This window comes from Podarcis liolepis (genome assembly GCF_965112155.1).
Source record: "Podarcis liolepis genome assembly, chromosome: 5".
Taxonomy (NCBI): Eukaryota; Metazoa; Chordata; class Lepidosauria; order Squamata; family Lacertidae; genus Podarcis; species Podarcis liolepis.
In genome coordinates this window covers 71,856,845-71,870,405 of record NC_139556.1, presented here as the reverse complement: position 1 = coordinate 71,870,405, position 13,561 = coordinate 71,856,845, and the positions used below count along the sequence as shown (strand labels likewise).

The 13,561-nt window shown below is 40.5% G+C and overlaps 1 long non-coding RNA gene across 1 annotated transcript; it reads right to left on the bottom strand.

The window, feature by feature from the left end:
• Positions 1–6,361: 6,361 nt before the first annotated feature.
• Positions 6,362–11,884, bottom strand: LOC310708091. The gene is made up of 3 exons (XR_014526844.1): positions 11,808–11,884; positions 8,399–8,548; positions 6,362–6,954 (listed from the first exon to the last, which is right to left on the bottom strand). It is a non-coding gene; the product is annotated as an uncharacterized lncRNA (long non-coding RNA).
• Between the last annotated feature and the right edge of the window lie 1,677 nt (positions 11,885–13,561).

Genomic DNA, 13,561 nt, shown 5'->3' with positions numbered 1-13,561 from the left:
TTAAAGGCAAACCTTCCCAATTTGAGCTATTCAGATCTGTATGTGAACCAAAATACAGCCATCCTTTGAAAATTGCAATGCTCTGAATTTTGCTACGAAGTTCTTGAACCAAATAATATGTAGCTACTAGAAATTTGCACTAAAATGCTGGTGAATTTTCATGGGGACTTTTTTTTTTTTTAAAAAAAAAAAGCACACAGATGTACAGATTCTGAAGATTTGAACTTAAACTTGAAAAAAGAGAGAACTAAAAACTGACAGATTTGCGCAAGCTTAGTTGAAAGAAGCAGGTTAGCGATGTTAACAGCAGGAAGTTGAGCAGGGGACAGTCAGACTCAGGGCTGGTTGTTAGCATCTCAACAAACGCAGCTCTGTGTTTTTCAGTCCATCCTTTGAGAAACACAGTTTTACGGTGTTTCTTAATGTAACTGTTTGCAAATTGTTTTGTTATTGCTCTTGTTTGTTTTTCTGGTAAACTGCTGGGTTTTTTTTTTTTTTTTAAAAAAATGTATTTCTTTATTCTCATAAATCATCTCAAACTTGAGGAAAGGTGGTGCATGACACTTCAAGGAAGCAAATCAGGGCTCAAAAATGCGGGGGGACAACAACTCCTCTTTGTGAAGTTTATTTCTTCATATTACATAACAAATATTAACAGATGACTCAAACACCTTTGGGCATACAATATTAACAAGCACTAAACTGTCAGTACTTGAAAGGGAGATCTGAGTTCAAGTGCTTCCTCCACCCTGAAGCTCCGTAGGTGGTCTTGGACAAGTCACTACAGTTATTTTTAGACTTCACATATGAGCCCATGCTAGACGTGGCAGGACCACACACAGGCTACGCCTCTACTTCCTCCTTCATGCCTACAGCACGTACAGTTGCTACATTTCTTAATGAAAGCATTGAAGCTTGGCAAGTATGATCCAGTTCCTCTCCTTTACATATTTATATAGTGATTATCTCTCATCCTAGCCTATATCACTGGCCAGTCCCATGGACAAAACAGGATAGACCCCTATACACCATCCTGAGCTCTATAGAGGACAGGCAGAATATGAATGTCAGGATTATTTAATTCATCACATTCTGAACAGCAGATTCCTGAAGGAATCGTGAAATTAACTTGCTAATCCATACCACTCTTTAATTAGAGCTACCATGCCCTATCTCATTTGCCATTTCGTACTGGGAAGCTAGAAAGTCTACCTCAATCTTCCATGGAAAAGGTAGCCGGCTTTCTCTGGTCCCCACATGATGAAAATCCATTCATCATGAACTTGGGTTAAGTCAAATAATTCACTACAGATTGTTTACTGCAAACAGGAGGTGCCTATCAACTAATAACAATTTTATTAAAGAGCTGAAACAACATTGGAGACAGGATTTATTAGTTCCTGGCTGGCTCATTTGACTGGCAGACTATTTGGCCAATTTGGATAATTAAGTCAGGAGGGGACTTCAGAGGCTCTTAGGTTATACATTTATGGACAGCCAGAGGACCACATTTTATGCGCTTGGCTACTGAAAAGACAGATGCCAAACAAAAGCAACTCTTCCGTTCTGACACTGTTACAGCACCTCGCCTCCAGGTATGGAACGGGAAGTAGCAGCAGAAGAATTACAAGCCAAGAGAAAAGAACAGAAATGAATACTGTTTAAACACTCCCTCCTAAATCACTTTCAAAGGCAGACAAGTGTTATGAAAGAGGGGTTTTTCCCCCTAGTCATACTTCTGTTTACAGTGATTCCCCAGGAGGGGGAAAAACTCACAAAAGAGTGACTTCTAAGTGAACACGAAGGGCTGAATGAAAATAAAGATTGGAGCTGGCTCAAGGATCCATTTAATGTAATATGCTACACAGTATGTAATACAATCTTCTCTCTGGCTTCCACACAATTAGATGGCAATCCCCTTGGGAAACAGCAGCCTGACATTATAGATGTTCAGACATAAATATGGGCCTAACTGCAAGAGCAGTGGGTAATATTCTCAAACTCTTTTTGTTTAGGAATCATAGTTTGCTGGGCACCATAGATAAATGTGCAACTCCACAATAAAGGGGTATGTGTGGGGCGCAAATCCCCAAATAATTTTGGTAGATCTGTTGAATTCTGCAGTGAATTCAAGTAATGAATTCACCTGATAAACTGATGTGATTTATCAGGCCACATTGGCATCATTTGCATATCATGGACAACCAAACTATGGTTTCCTGGGACCCTTACTGACATGCTGGCTCGCATCCGCTTTATTCTTCCCTGGTCCCTTCAGCAGCAGCATGGCAGCTAAGTCAAGGTTTGGATGAGTGTGTCATCTGAACCTGGGATCATGCTTAGAAATACAGGGATCTGCCTTACATAGAGCCAGGCCATTAGTCCATCTGGCTCACTGTTGCTTAAACTGACTGGCAGTGGTTCTCTAGGGGTTTCAGGCAAGAATGGCTCCTGGCCCTACTGGAGATATCAGGGATTGAACCTAGGATTTTCTTCATGGAAGGAAGACACTCTACTACTGAGCTATGGCCCTTCCTCAAAGATTTCTTCCCCCTGAACCTTCTGGGCCCAATACAAAGTGCTGGTTTTGATCTATAAAGCCTTAAAGAACCACAATACCTCAAGGTCCGCCTCTTTCCATATGAAACTAACCACACCCTGAGAGCATCTTCTGAGGCTCTTCTTCATGTGCCTCTTCTATGGGTGGTCTGGAGGGTGGCAACACGAGAACAGGCCTCTTCTGCAGTGACTCCCTATTTGTGGAATGCTCTCCTTAGGGAAGTTTGCCTGGTGCCTCCATTAAACACCTTTTGGCACCAGGCAAGAATGTTCCTCTTTAACCAGGCCTTGGGCTGATTGACATCCAATGTCCTTTCAAAATGTGTTGAGGAGGGGAGATTATTAGGTTGTTTTTGGTTTTATTCTTATTGTGTATTTTGTGGTTTTATATTGTGACTTAATGTTGTAACCGACCTGAGACCTGCAGGTATGGGGGGGGAGGGTACACGACGAAGAAGAAGAAGAAGAAGAAGAAGAAGAAGAAGAAGAAGAAGAAGAAGAAGAAACAACAACTATACGACTAACCATGGATACAGATCAGGATTAAGGAAGCAAAAGTTTAACCACAATTTGGTTTTAGAAGACATGCTAAGCCAGGCATAGGCAAACTCGGCCCTCCAGATGTTTTGGGACTACAACTTCCATCATCCCTAGCCAACAGGAACAGTGGTCAGGGATGATGGGAGCTGTAGTCCCAAAACATCTGGAGGGCCGAGTTTGCCTATGCCTGTGCTAATAAGCCAATCCTTGGCATAGATGCCACACCATGCTGCTAAAACCACCAGGGAGGAACAAAATAAGTATGAGCTTGTCCCTGGGAGCCAACACGTTTGTGTAGTTCCACTGTCTGAATGCTTGGTGGTTTTAAATGAAAAATGGAGGAAAAATGCTATTTAAGGAGGCAGCACTTTATTTTTCCTTCCTCACTATGAACACAAACTAATAGTGTGTGTGCAGGTGGGTGGATGTCTGTTTCTCGAACAACTAACTTACATACGTTTGTTTTCCACTTGTCTTGCTAAACAGCAGACTGACAGCAAGAAACCACAGTGCTCTATATTTAACTGCAAGTGGGAAAGAGAGCCATCAGTCACAAAACTCAGACTCCCAGCATTGTCCTTCCTCTGACCTTAAACCTTCAGTTTGGTCTGAATACACCGGCTTTTCGAAAAAGTTAGTTTGGCACTTTCCACAAAGGATCTATTATGCAAAGATGATGGAGCAGAGCGATTCATGTGACCACACGGCTGGTGTTAAGACTGTGTGGCCTGTTAAATCAGGCAGAAATGTTGCTAGCCATGTTGACCACAAGGAGCTTTATGAAAGCTGTCAATCCTGCACTGCCAAGTGTAGAATGTGTAATTTCAGGTACAGAGCACGATCCTGCTGTGGTAAGACACTGGCAGCTGCAAACAATACCTAAGTTCAGAGGCCACATGCAGCTTCATCTCCCACTGCCTCCTCCAGCTGCGGACAAGTTGCAGAAAGTAAGAATGGGGCAAATTCTTTGTTGCCTGCTGCTCCTCAAACATACTTTTCCTCCTTGAATACAGTGTCAATTTTCTGCTGCTTTCATGGAGAGATGGGGAATTTCTGAATTTTTCAGAGTTGCCACTTACCTTATTTAAGTCTATGGGATGGTTCTTCTCTTGCCTTTTTAACTGACCACAGCAGCATGGGGCTTTCTTTGCAATTTCCCATCAGCACTTCCGGGAAAGCCTTGAACGAGATGTGCAGTGACTACTGTATGGTTACTGTAAGCTGCAAAATGCAGTTTTTAGGAATTGTTGCTCTTGTATTTACAGTGGTACTTTGGGTTACAAACACTTCGGGTTACAGACTCTGCTAACCCAGAAATATTACCTCAGGTTAAGAACTTTACCTCAGGATAAGAACAGAAATCATGCAGCGGCGGCACGGTGGCAGCAGGAGGCCCCATTAACTAAAGTGGTACCTCAGGTTAAGAACGGTTTCAGGTTAAAAACAGACCTCCGAAACGAATTAAGTTTGTAACCGGAGGTACCACTGTATAGACTCTTATGGAGGATACCATTAAGATCCTGAGACTTATATAAGTGTTCTAGTGCAATGGTGTGTTTACTTTATTGTAAAAGCATTCTTAACACTAGGGTAGCCATTTCTCCAGCAAATAAAATGAATCTGTTGCCTTGTTCAACTAGACTTTCCTGCTTATAAACCTCAGATATGGTACTATATATGCTAGTACAATGTCTAGCTTAAGTGGTGCCACCTGTTCTCCACCACCTGCTTTCATATAACCTAGAATTATCTGAGATTTTAATCCTCTGCCCACTTATGTGGAAGTAAGGCCAGCTGAACTCAATGGGATCTACTTCTGAGTAGACACATATAGGCTAGTACTGCGTGTCTCTTACCCACGACTAACATAGCTAACTGGTCCTTTACCAGTTTTTAATGTTTGGTGTTTTATTATGCTTTTACATATGCTGGAGGCTGCCAAGATGGGGATACCCATCCCGATGGGCGGGGTATAAATAATAAAATTACTACTACTACTATTACCGATAACTGATATGACTCAGCAAGGCTAATAAGGGCAAACCAATGAGTGATCTGATGCTCCTTACATTGACTCTGGTTGTTCTTTTGTATCTTCCGACAGTAGATGGTGTAACAGTGGCATAATTATAACCTACCCTCTATTCCAGGGAAGTGCTCATGCTTGCTTGTTCCATAGCTGCTTTAAAGATGGATCCTACAGAAATTACTATTGCAATATGTGGTTATGGTCATTCATTTAGATAGCTTTGAAAAGAGATATGACAAATTCATAGTGATAGGTTTATCAGTGACTATTTACCATTATTATGTGGCCTGTATACAGAATCCCACTATATATCAGTTGTCAGGGTGCAATAAAATTGCTTGGATGTCTTGTTTTCTTGGATGATGCTGGTGGAGGCATTTAGTTTGTCACTGTAGGAAGCAGGGGTGTTGGACTAGATGAATCTTGGTCTTATCCACCATGACTCTTCCGATGTTCTCATTACCAGTTTCAACTTACAACAATAAAGGTATGTGTATGTGCATTTTAATTTAACTGAAGTTGAATTAAGGGCATCTCATTCCATTTTCTATTCAAGGATGGATATTTCTTAAGAATAAATAATCTTAAATTAACTGAGGTCTTAAACCTATTGAGGTGTGAAATCTGACTATTTTTGCTCTACTATTTCAAATTGCAGGTGGGAAGTTGTTTAATCAAATAAATCACCTTCACATTAAACCACACATGCCATATTTAGAGATTTCCTCCCCTCTGGAAAAGCATTCAATCACGTGAAATCCCACCTTCAAGTCTAAAGTGGTGCAGGCACAATATTATCACTTGAGTGAAGCCTAAGAGTTAGGCAGTGATCACCAAGAAATTGGCACATTAGCTGCTAATAGTTGCATTTTCACTTAATATAAGAAGCCAAAGACAAGGGAAGTTGAGACTATAACAAATGACAGCAATACAGCCAATTTCAAGGAGATTATTGCTATCATAAACCCGTATTAAATCTTTTTTCTTAAAGCAAATTGCCTGGTTTTTTTAAATAAAAAAAAGTTATCTGAAGTTGAGTAAATGGGAAACTGCTTTCTTAAACTGCTTTGTTTCCAACAATTCGTTTGAAGAATTTAGGACAGAGGGAATGCTCTGATAGCCATATAATGAACATTTTAAATGTGCCAGAGTTTGTTCTTTACTCCCATTGGTGGAAGGAAAGACATTCACTTTGTTATGTGATCAGCTGTCAACAAAGATACTTACTAATTCGGCATAAAATTTTTAATCAGTTCACAGCGTGTTCAGCAATTAGGATATCAAAAAGCACATTGGCAATTAAAAATGTGGGTCAGAAAACTAAACAGAAAAGGACAGGCTATAGAACATATAACATTCCAAGGTTGTAGTGGGTTGGGCTGGTGCGATGAGTGACTTGACAGCTATGAAAATGAAAACATTTGGTACCATTAAGCACAGTGGGATACATCTGTAGTTGGGATTGAAATCCAAGTCTATATTATAGCCATGGGATATCATGTCCCAGAGTTCAAGAAGGAAGATCTGGTGGCATACATCTGAACAGCTAATGGCCAACTTACATCAACTTCAACTTTGAGCAATTTTTGATGAAACATTAGTTGGACTTCGAACAAATACCTTCCTTCTTTCTGGGGGGGGGGGAGGGGATGACACACACATTGAATGAGATATTTTGTACAACAATCTTCATTGTAAAAACATGTCCACATTCTAACAAGGATGAGACTGAGATTTAATTTATAAAAGTCTTTCCAGGATTCTGCGAGTTTTCTGAAAGTGAATTCATTGGGTTGTGTCCAGAAATCTAGTTACTCTTTAGTTCCCTTGAAAATAATAATAATAATAATAATAATAATAATAATAATAATAATAATAATAATAATATTTATATCCCACCCTCCCCAGCTGAAGCCGGGCTCAGAGTGGCTAACAACAGTAAAATAATACAGCATTCTAAAATCAATTCATTATAAAATCAGTTCAAATCAAATTGATGGCAACCATTGGGCTAGAGTTCTGTGAAGAATTACCAAAGGAGGGGGTCAGGCTGTGCCTTGGCCAAAGACCTGGTGGAACAGCTCTGTCTTGCAGGCCCTGCGGAAAGATGTCAAGTCCCACATGGCCCTAGTCTCTTGGGACAGAGCATTCCACCACTTCAGAGCCACAGCCGAAAAAGCCCTGGCTCTGGATGGGACAAGTTAGCTTCCAATTGAACTAAAGCATGGCTGACTAATGGGAGAGTCCTGTGGCAAGATCCACCAGGATGAATGATGTCGGATGTAGCAGATCTCTAGCTCAGACAGGCTCAGCTGTCACGAAGTCCCCAACCTTAGTCAAAGATGTGCTGGCATATCCAACTTGCCCATCCAAGTCCAGCTGGGGTTCAGCTGTCTAAAGCAAAGGTGATATAGGTCCCCACAAAGTGGTGGTGCGGTGGGGTATGATCAGATTGGGGGGGGGGGGGACTTAGGCTGGATCCTAAGGCTGTTAGCTCCATCACGTGGCCTAGAAATGCAGCATGGACTGCTATTTTAAAAGGTTGTTTTTCCTCCATCAGGCTTAGGAAGAGCAGTAGCAGCAGCTCCATTGCTGAACAGGGTTTGGATTGGGTGTAATTGATTTGTATCCTGCCTTTCTGTCAAGTGAAAATCGCACCCCTCCACTCCATGGCACTTATTATAAGTGTTTAAGTTAAGTTGTGGGTGAACATATCAGACGACACAGCGATTCTTCAAACAGCTCTTGTTTATTCACAGGCCAGAACAGAACTGAACTGAAGGGTTCAGTCAGCCTGCTAATATAGAGCTCCAGTACAACGTAACTGTAACAATTTTCTAAAACTATCCAATCACTGAAGGTCACTTTCAATCCCTTATTTGCATACCTATCTACAGTATCCTCCTGCTGGCCCAGGGTGAGAACTTCAGTACATAACAGTTTAGGCACTCGGGCAGATCAGTTTTCCCCAAATATCTTGCTCCATTATCCTTTTTTTTTGGGGGGGGGGTTTCAACTGACACACAAACATTCCATATGTCAAATACTTCTAACATTAAATTATGCAGAACCATCAGCATTCCTTTACAGCAGGGCTCTGTATCTGTATTTCTAGGATTTCCTTTATAGCTATACAGAGAAATAAAAAAAAATGGCGATAGTAAGGCTACAGAACCACTTTTCTGGGCAAGGTATATGCACAAGAAAAAAAAAAAGGATGCCTCTGTTTCAAGGCTGTTGCAAGAGCAAGGGAGGGGGAAGCAATTTTACCTCTGTTTAAGATGTGCTCGCATCTTTCTTTGCAGACAGCATGTTCTAATGATCACTTAGGAGCTGTATTTCCTGGTGTTTCTATTTCTTTACTGAGAAAACCTTAGGGGCAGAATCTGGTCTTGCTCTTTCTTCACTTTTCCAGCTGTGCTAAGGTCAAGGCACAAGTAGGTCAACCATCTTGTCTAAAAGTCACATTGTAAATGCTTCATTTGGGCTAAATTAGTAGGCCTGCAACGGGCCTAAATTTGGGGCACTTTCAGCAGTATGTCTCAAACTTTTTGAAGCAGGTAGTGCCATCTTATCCTTCACCTCAGGTAACAAAACTAGATGAAAAACACGCAACCCTGCTAGAACCCTGCTGAAACATAAGAAAAAAAGAAAGAAAAATGTTTTCTTTATCCCACGAGTCTTAATTCCTTTTTCATAGGGATTGTTACACCATGTAACACAAAAGTAATAATTTGTAAATATACGTAACCACAGCATGCGAGCAAAAGCTTGGGATCATTGACTGCAAAATGCCTGCGCCTTACAGAAATAATATATAAATTTTGAATTATTACTAGGTGTGTGCGTATTTTCTGTGATCTCTGTGCTTATAAAGTATACAGTTCACAGTGTTCAAAAGGGCTGTATTATGACATCAGGGAAGTCAATTTGTTTTTTAAAAATTAGTTTTGGCTTTAGGCAACAAAACGACTGCTGTTCCCTAAAAGACCCAATATTAATTTTGTGCACTGAGACAAATTTGCACCTCCCACCCTTCTAGCATCTGCATAATTCCATTTCAGCTATTTAGGACCATAGGTTTTAAAGACATTTACAGTGGTTCCCTGCTGATACATTCATTGCTGTATCACAGAGAAGAAAGCCGTTCATTTCCTTATTAAACATTCAGAATGGAAGTTGAATAATCCCACACTGCACCAAGTTTATGCAGATCATCTGAAGATAGCCTTATAACTCAGCAAATGATACCAGGTGTCTAGAGGGTCACAGAATAAATGCATTTCATATTAAACATGTTTTCATTTGAACTTCTGAAACACAGAATAAAGCAAATGCATTGTGGATGTGGCGGTGAAGAGGCTCGCGTGTCTGTAAGTGTCCCTTTATTTTTTAAATACCAGGTACAGCCGTATGTTAACATTATTTTTGCAATAAATTGGTCACTTGAAAAATTAGCAAATTGAATTTTAAGCTAAATGTCTTTGTAGCTTTTATGATATTTGCTAAATTGGCACATTTCCACTTTGTTATTGCTGTTCAGCACTTTAGTACATATCCCCCCCCCCCATCTCCCATCATAATTATGCATTTTGAACTTTCTACTCAAATGCACTAAAACAAGCAACAGGGAAAGAAGAATGGAAATATACAATCTAATTTGACTACAGGTTACAGTAGTAATGGGCACATCTGACATTTCGGGAAAGAGTCATGGGCATCAGCCTCTCCTGTCATTTCTCTTTCCTAGGACATGCTTTCCATAAAAAGAGGGAAAACTCAGACACAGATTATTTGCTTTTCCATGGGGCCTGGGTGAAAGTCAGATACAGAAGAATTAAGGCATATAGTCTTGAACTTGGATGGCTTTAAATGCGATACCCAAAAAGCTACCATCAGATTAAAATTTGCATTGGTGGACTGCACCACAAAAAAAGCTCTGAGACGAGGGAATGGTCCTAATGATGACAAGAACAAAAAAGTATCATTTACCAACTTTAACTACACAAATAGTGGAGTCTGGATGAATCTTCTAAGCCTGCTAGGGTTTCCCCAATATGTTTAGTCATGACTGGTTATACAGTTGTACTTTGGCTCCCGAATGCCTTGGCACTCAGATGTTTTGGCTCCTGAATGCAGCAAACCCAGAAGTGAGTGCTCCAAATGTTCTTTGGAACCCAAATGTCTGATGGGGCTTCCGCGGCTTCTGGTTGGCTGCAGGAGCCAATCCGAAGCCGCGCTTTGGTTTCCGAAAGTTTTAGAAGTTGAATGGACTTCCGGAACGGATTCCGTTCAACTTCCAAGGTACAACTGTACATATATTCAGAAGAAGTGCTGCATAACCTAACATTGTTTAAATTTGCATGCTGTTTTTCTTTGTAAATAATTTTTATTAAAAGATTTTCATGAAATAACAAAAAATGTGCAGTGCCTTTCTCTCTCTCTTTGGTTCAGATTATAAAATCTTTTGGTTATGTTCAGTGTAAGACAATATGGTATCCAGAGGTAGGGGGAAATGCTGTTTTTAAAGATTATATATATAGCAAGAGACTGAATTTTGCTAACTAGTCTTGCTAGCAGAAGTCCACACAAGGACTTCTACTAGTATAACACATCATTTCCCCACTTTCCTTTACTTGGCTTGGGGTGGCAGTCAGGAGGAAACCCCTCCCCCCCAAACAGTGGGCAGAGAGTGGGCACGGGGGGGTCATTCCATCTGGCAACCTGATATTCTTGTGCTCATGGAATGTTTGGAAAAGTGTGACATTGCATCCCTCCTCATATTTTAATTCTGTTCATTCCCATCCTGGATCACAAACCAACAACTTCAAAAGTGGTAAAGGTAAAAGGGAAAGGACCCCTGGATTGTTAAGTTCATTCAAACTTCACTGTGGGGTGTGGCGCTCGTCTCGTTTCAGGCCAAGGGAGTCTGCGTTTGTCCACAGACAGCTTTCCGAGTCATGTGGCCAGCATGCCTAAACCTCTTCTGGAACAATGGGAAACCATGATGAGTGCCAGAGCACACAGAAACGCTGTTTACCTTCCCCCTGCAGCAGTTCCTATTTATCTACTCATGCTGGTATGCTTTCGAACTGCTAGGTTCGCAGGAGCTGGGATAGAGCAACGGGAGCTCACCCCGTCACGGGGATTCAAACCGCCGACCTTCCAATCAGCAAGCCTAAGAGGCCGAGTGGTTTAGACCACAGCGCCACCTGCTCCATTACTTCAAAAGTGATACCAAACAGAAGAAAAGATATTATAAGCAGTCACTGAAGTTATTAGTTTGTGGTCTAGGTGTGAATGAACTTTAAAACACACACAATAGAATTGCCTATAATGGTAATGAAGAGAACCATCTCTATAGGAATTGGCATTAAAGACCAGTTTTTCTTGCTTCTGCTGTTCAGTGTGGCCACTAGTTTGTTTTTAAATAGTGCTTTAAAATGTTGATGCAATCATATGATTTTATTTTACTTATATGTTTTGTGAGTTTCCTTGGGTATTCATAGCTGAAAGAAATATTTTTATTCATAAAGGCAGCATTTTTGGATTAGAAGGTAAAAGAGCCCACAGATTTATCTTTCCTGTTTGGTTGGCTAACAAAAATGGCATTTGCAGCTTTAAACTACTTGATATTGCTGACTTTATTGATCATTCATTATAATTATAAGACTATTACCTGGGAGCAGTTTCCATTGAGCACATGTGGCTCACTTCAGAGTAGACCTGTACAGAATTTGCCTGTCAGCATTCCTTCTTTGTTCACCAGAAAAAAGTCAGATATAGTGAAATTTGGCTTTGTGTGTTTCATGAATTTAAGATAAAATGCAGACTCTATTTTTCTCTCAAGAGGTGAAGAATAATGAGAATAGTTTCCTTACTTAAAATTCTATTCCTATACCTTAATTTTTAGAGAGCGATTCCTTTAATTACTCCAAACGTAAGAGACTTGGGAGAGAAAATGGACATGCATTTAAAATAACCATTCCTTAAGTATTTTGAATGGAATGTATTCATCTCCATTGCGGCCTCCAGAGCGGCTTGAATCAAGGGCAGAATGACAGAGCTAACTCCCCATTCCTTTTACTGATATTTAAAGAGCCTATCCATTTGGCTATTGAACTTGGCACTGTGCAGCACTTTTCGTACTCCATATATCTCAGAGTGCTTTATAAAGTAATGAGTAGTTACTAGTAGTACAGCAACTGTATAGGCAAGCAAGGTGACCATTACTCATTCTGCAGTAGCATAGCCACATGTAGCCTCAGTCATTAGAAACAGGTTCTCTGGAGCAGAATGTTGGCCAAGACAGCAAGCTTATTCCCATCTCCAGCAAAGTAGCCTCTAATTTTTATGTTAGGAGAAAGGGAAAATTGAGGTTTTTCCTTACCACCCGGCTATAATTCGTTTGGGAAGCATGCCATTACTTTTACACTCTTCTATTAGCCACAGAAAGAGGATAGGGAATTAGGATAATGTGTGTTTTGCAGGAAATTGCCTATCGATCTATTCCTATAACGTATTCATATTTTATCAGCCGGAGGTCTAAGGGAACTTGCCTCTCCCTCCAAAACTGCCACACAAGCACCCAACCTTCCGACTTACAGAAAGGAAGCTTTCTGTGTGTGTAAGTAGGAGACTTGATGGGCCAAGAAGGAGAAGAGCTTTGATTCAAGGAATGTGATTCTAGAGTACCAGAAGTGAGGCAGCTGCAATGGAGGGGCAGGCACCACAAGGACCTGTTGAAGCTGTTGGGGTGCATTCTCAAAGTTGCAAAATCATGTCAGCCTATGATTGGGGATGAATGCTAAATAGTTGGTTTATCTCTCTCTCTCTCTCTCTCTCTCTCTCTCTCTCTCTCTCACACACACACACACACACACACACAGAGCTAGACTTTGACTTCAGTGAAGTCGGAATCATAACATTTGTTGCTGTGAGCTTTGCAAAATACTACACATATAATTTGGTGTATGCAGCCAAGTTTGCAGTCTTAAGTATATTTATTATGAAGCAATTCCATCTGAAATGAAGCTTTAACCAAATGTCAAGTAAACACAAGTAGGATGACACGGAAATGAACATTCATATTCTGCGTAATGCTTCTGCAACTCAGAAATGGTTGTGCTTCTCTTGAGTTCTGTTTCTTACAGAGCGTTTGTCAGGGCTGTTTCTCCTAGTTCAACAACTCATGGAAACCACAGTTCCTGCTCTGTGTTACCTTACTATTACCTACAGGGATGATGATAATAATAACCCAATTTATTGTACCTTTCTCCTCCAGAATCCCAAGAGGACAAGACTAAAACAATAAATGCATTGCAACAGTGCTCAGAAAGTCTCATATGTACCGTAGCACACTATATAACTGTTAAAAGAATAATAGTAGTGCTGGACTTCCATATATATATATATATATATATATATATATAT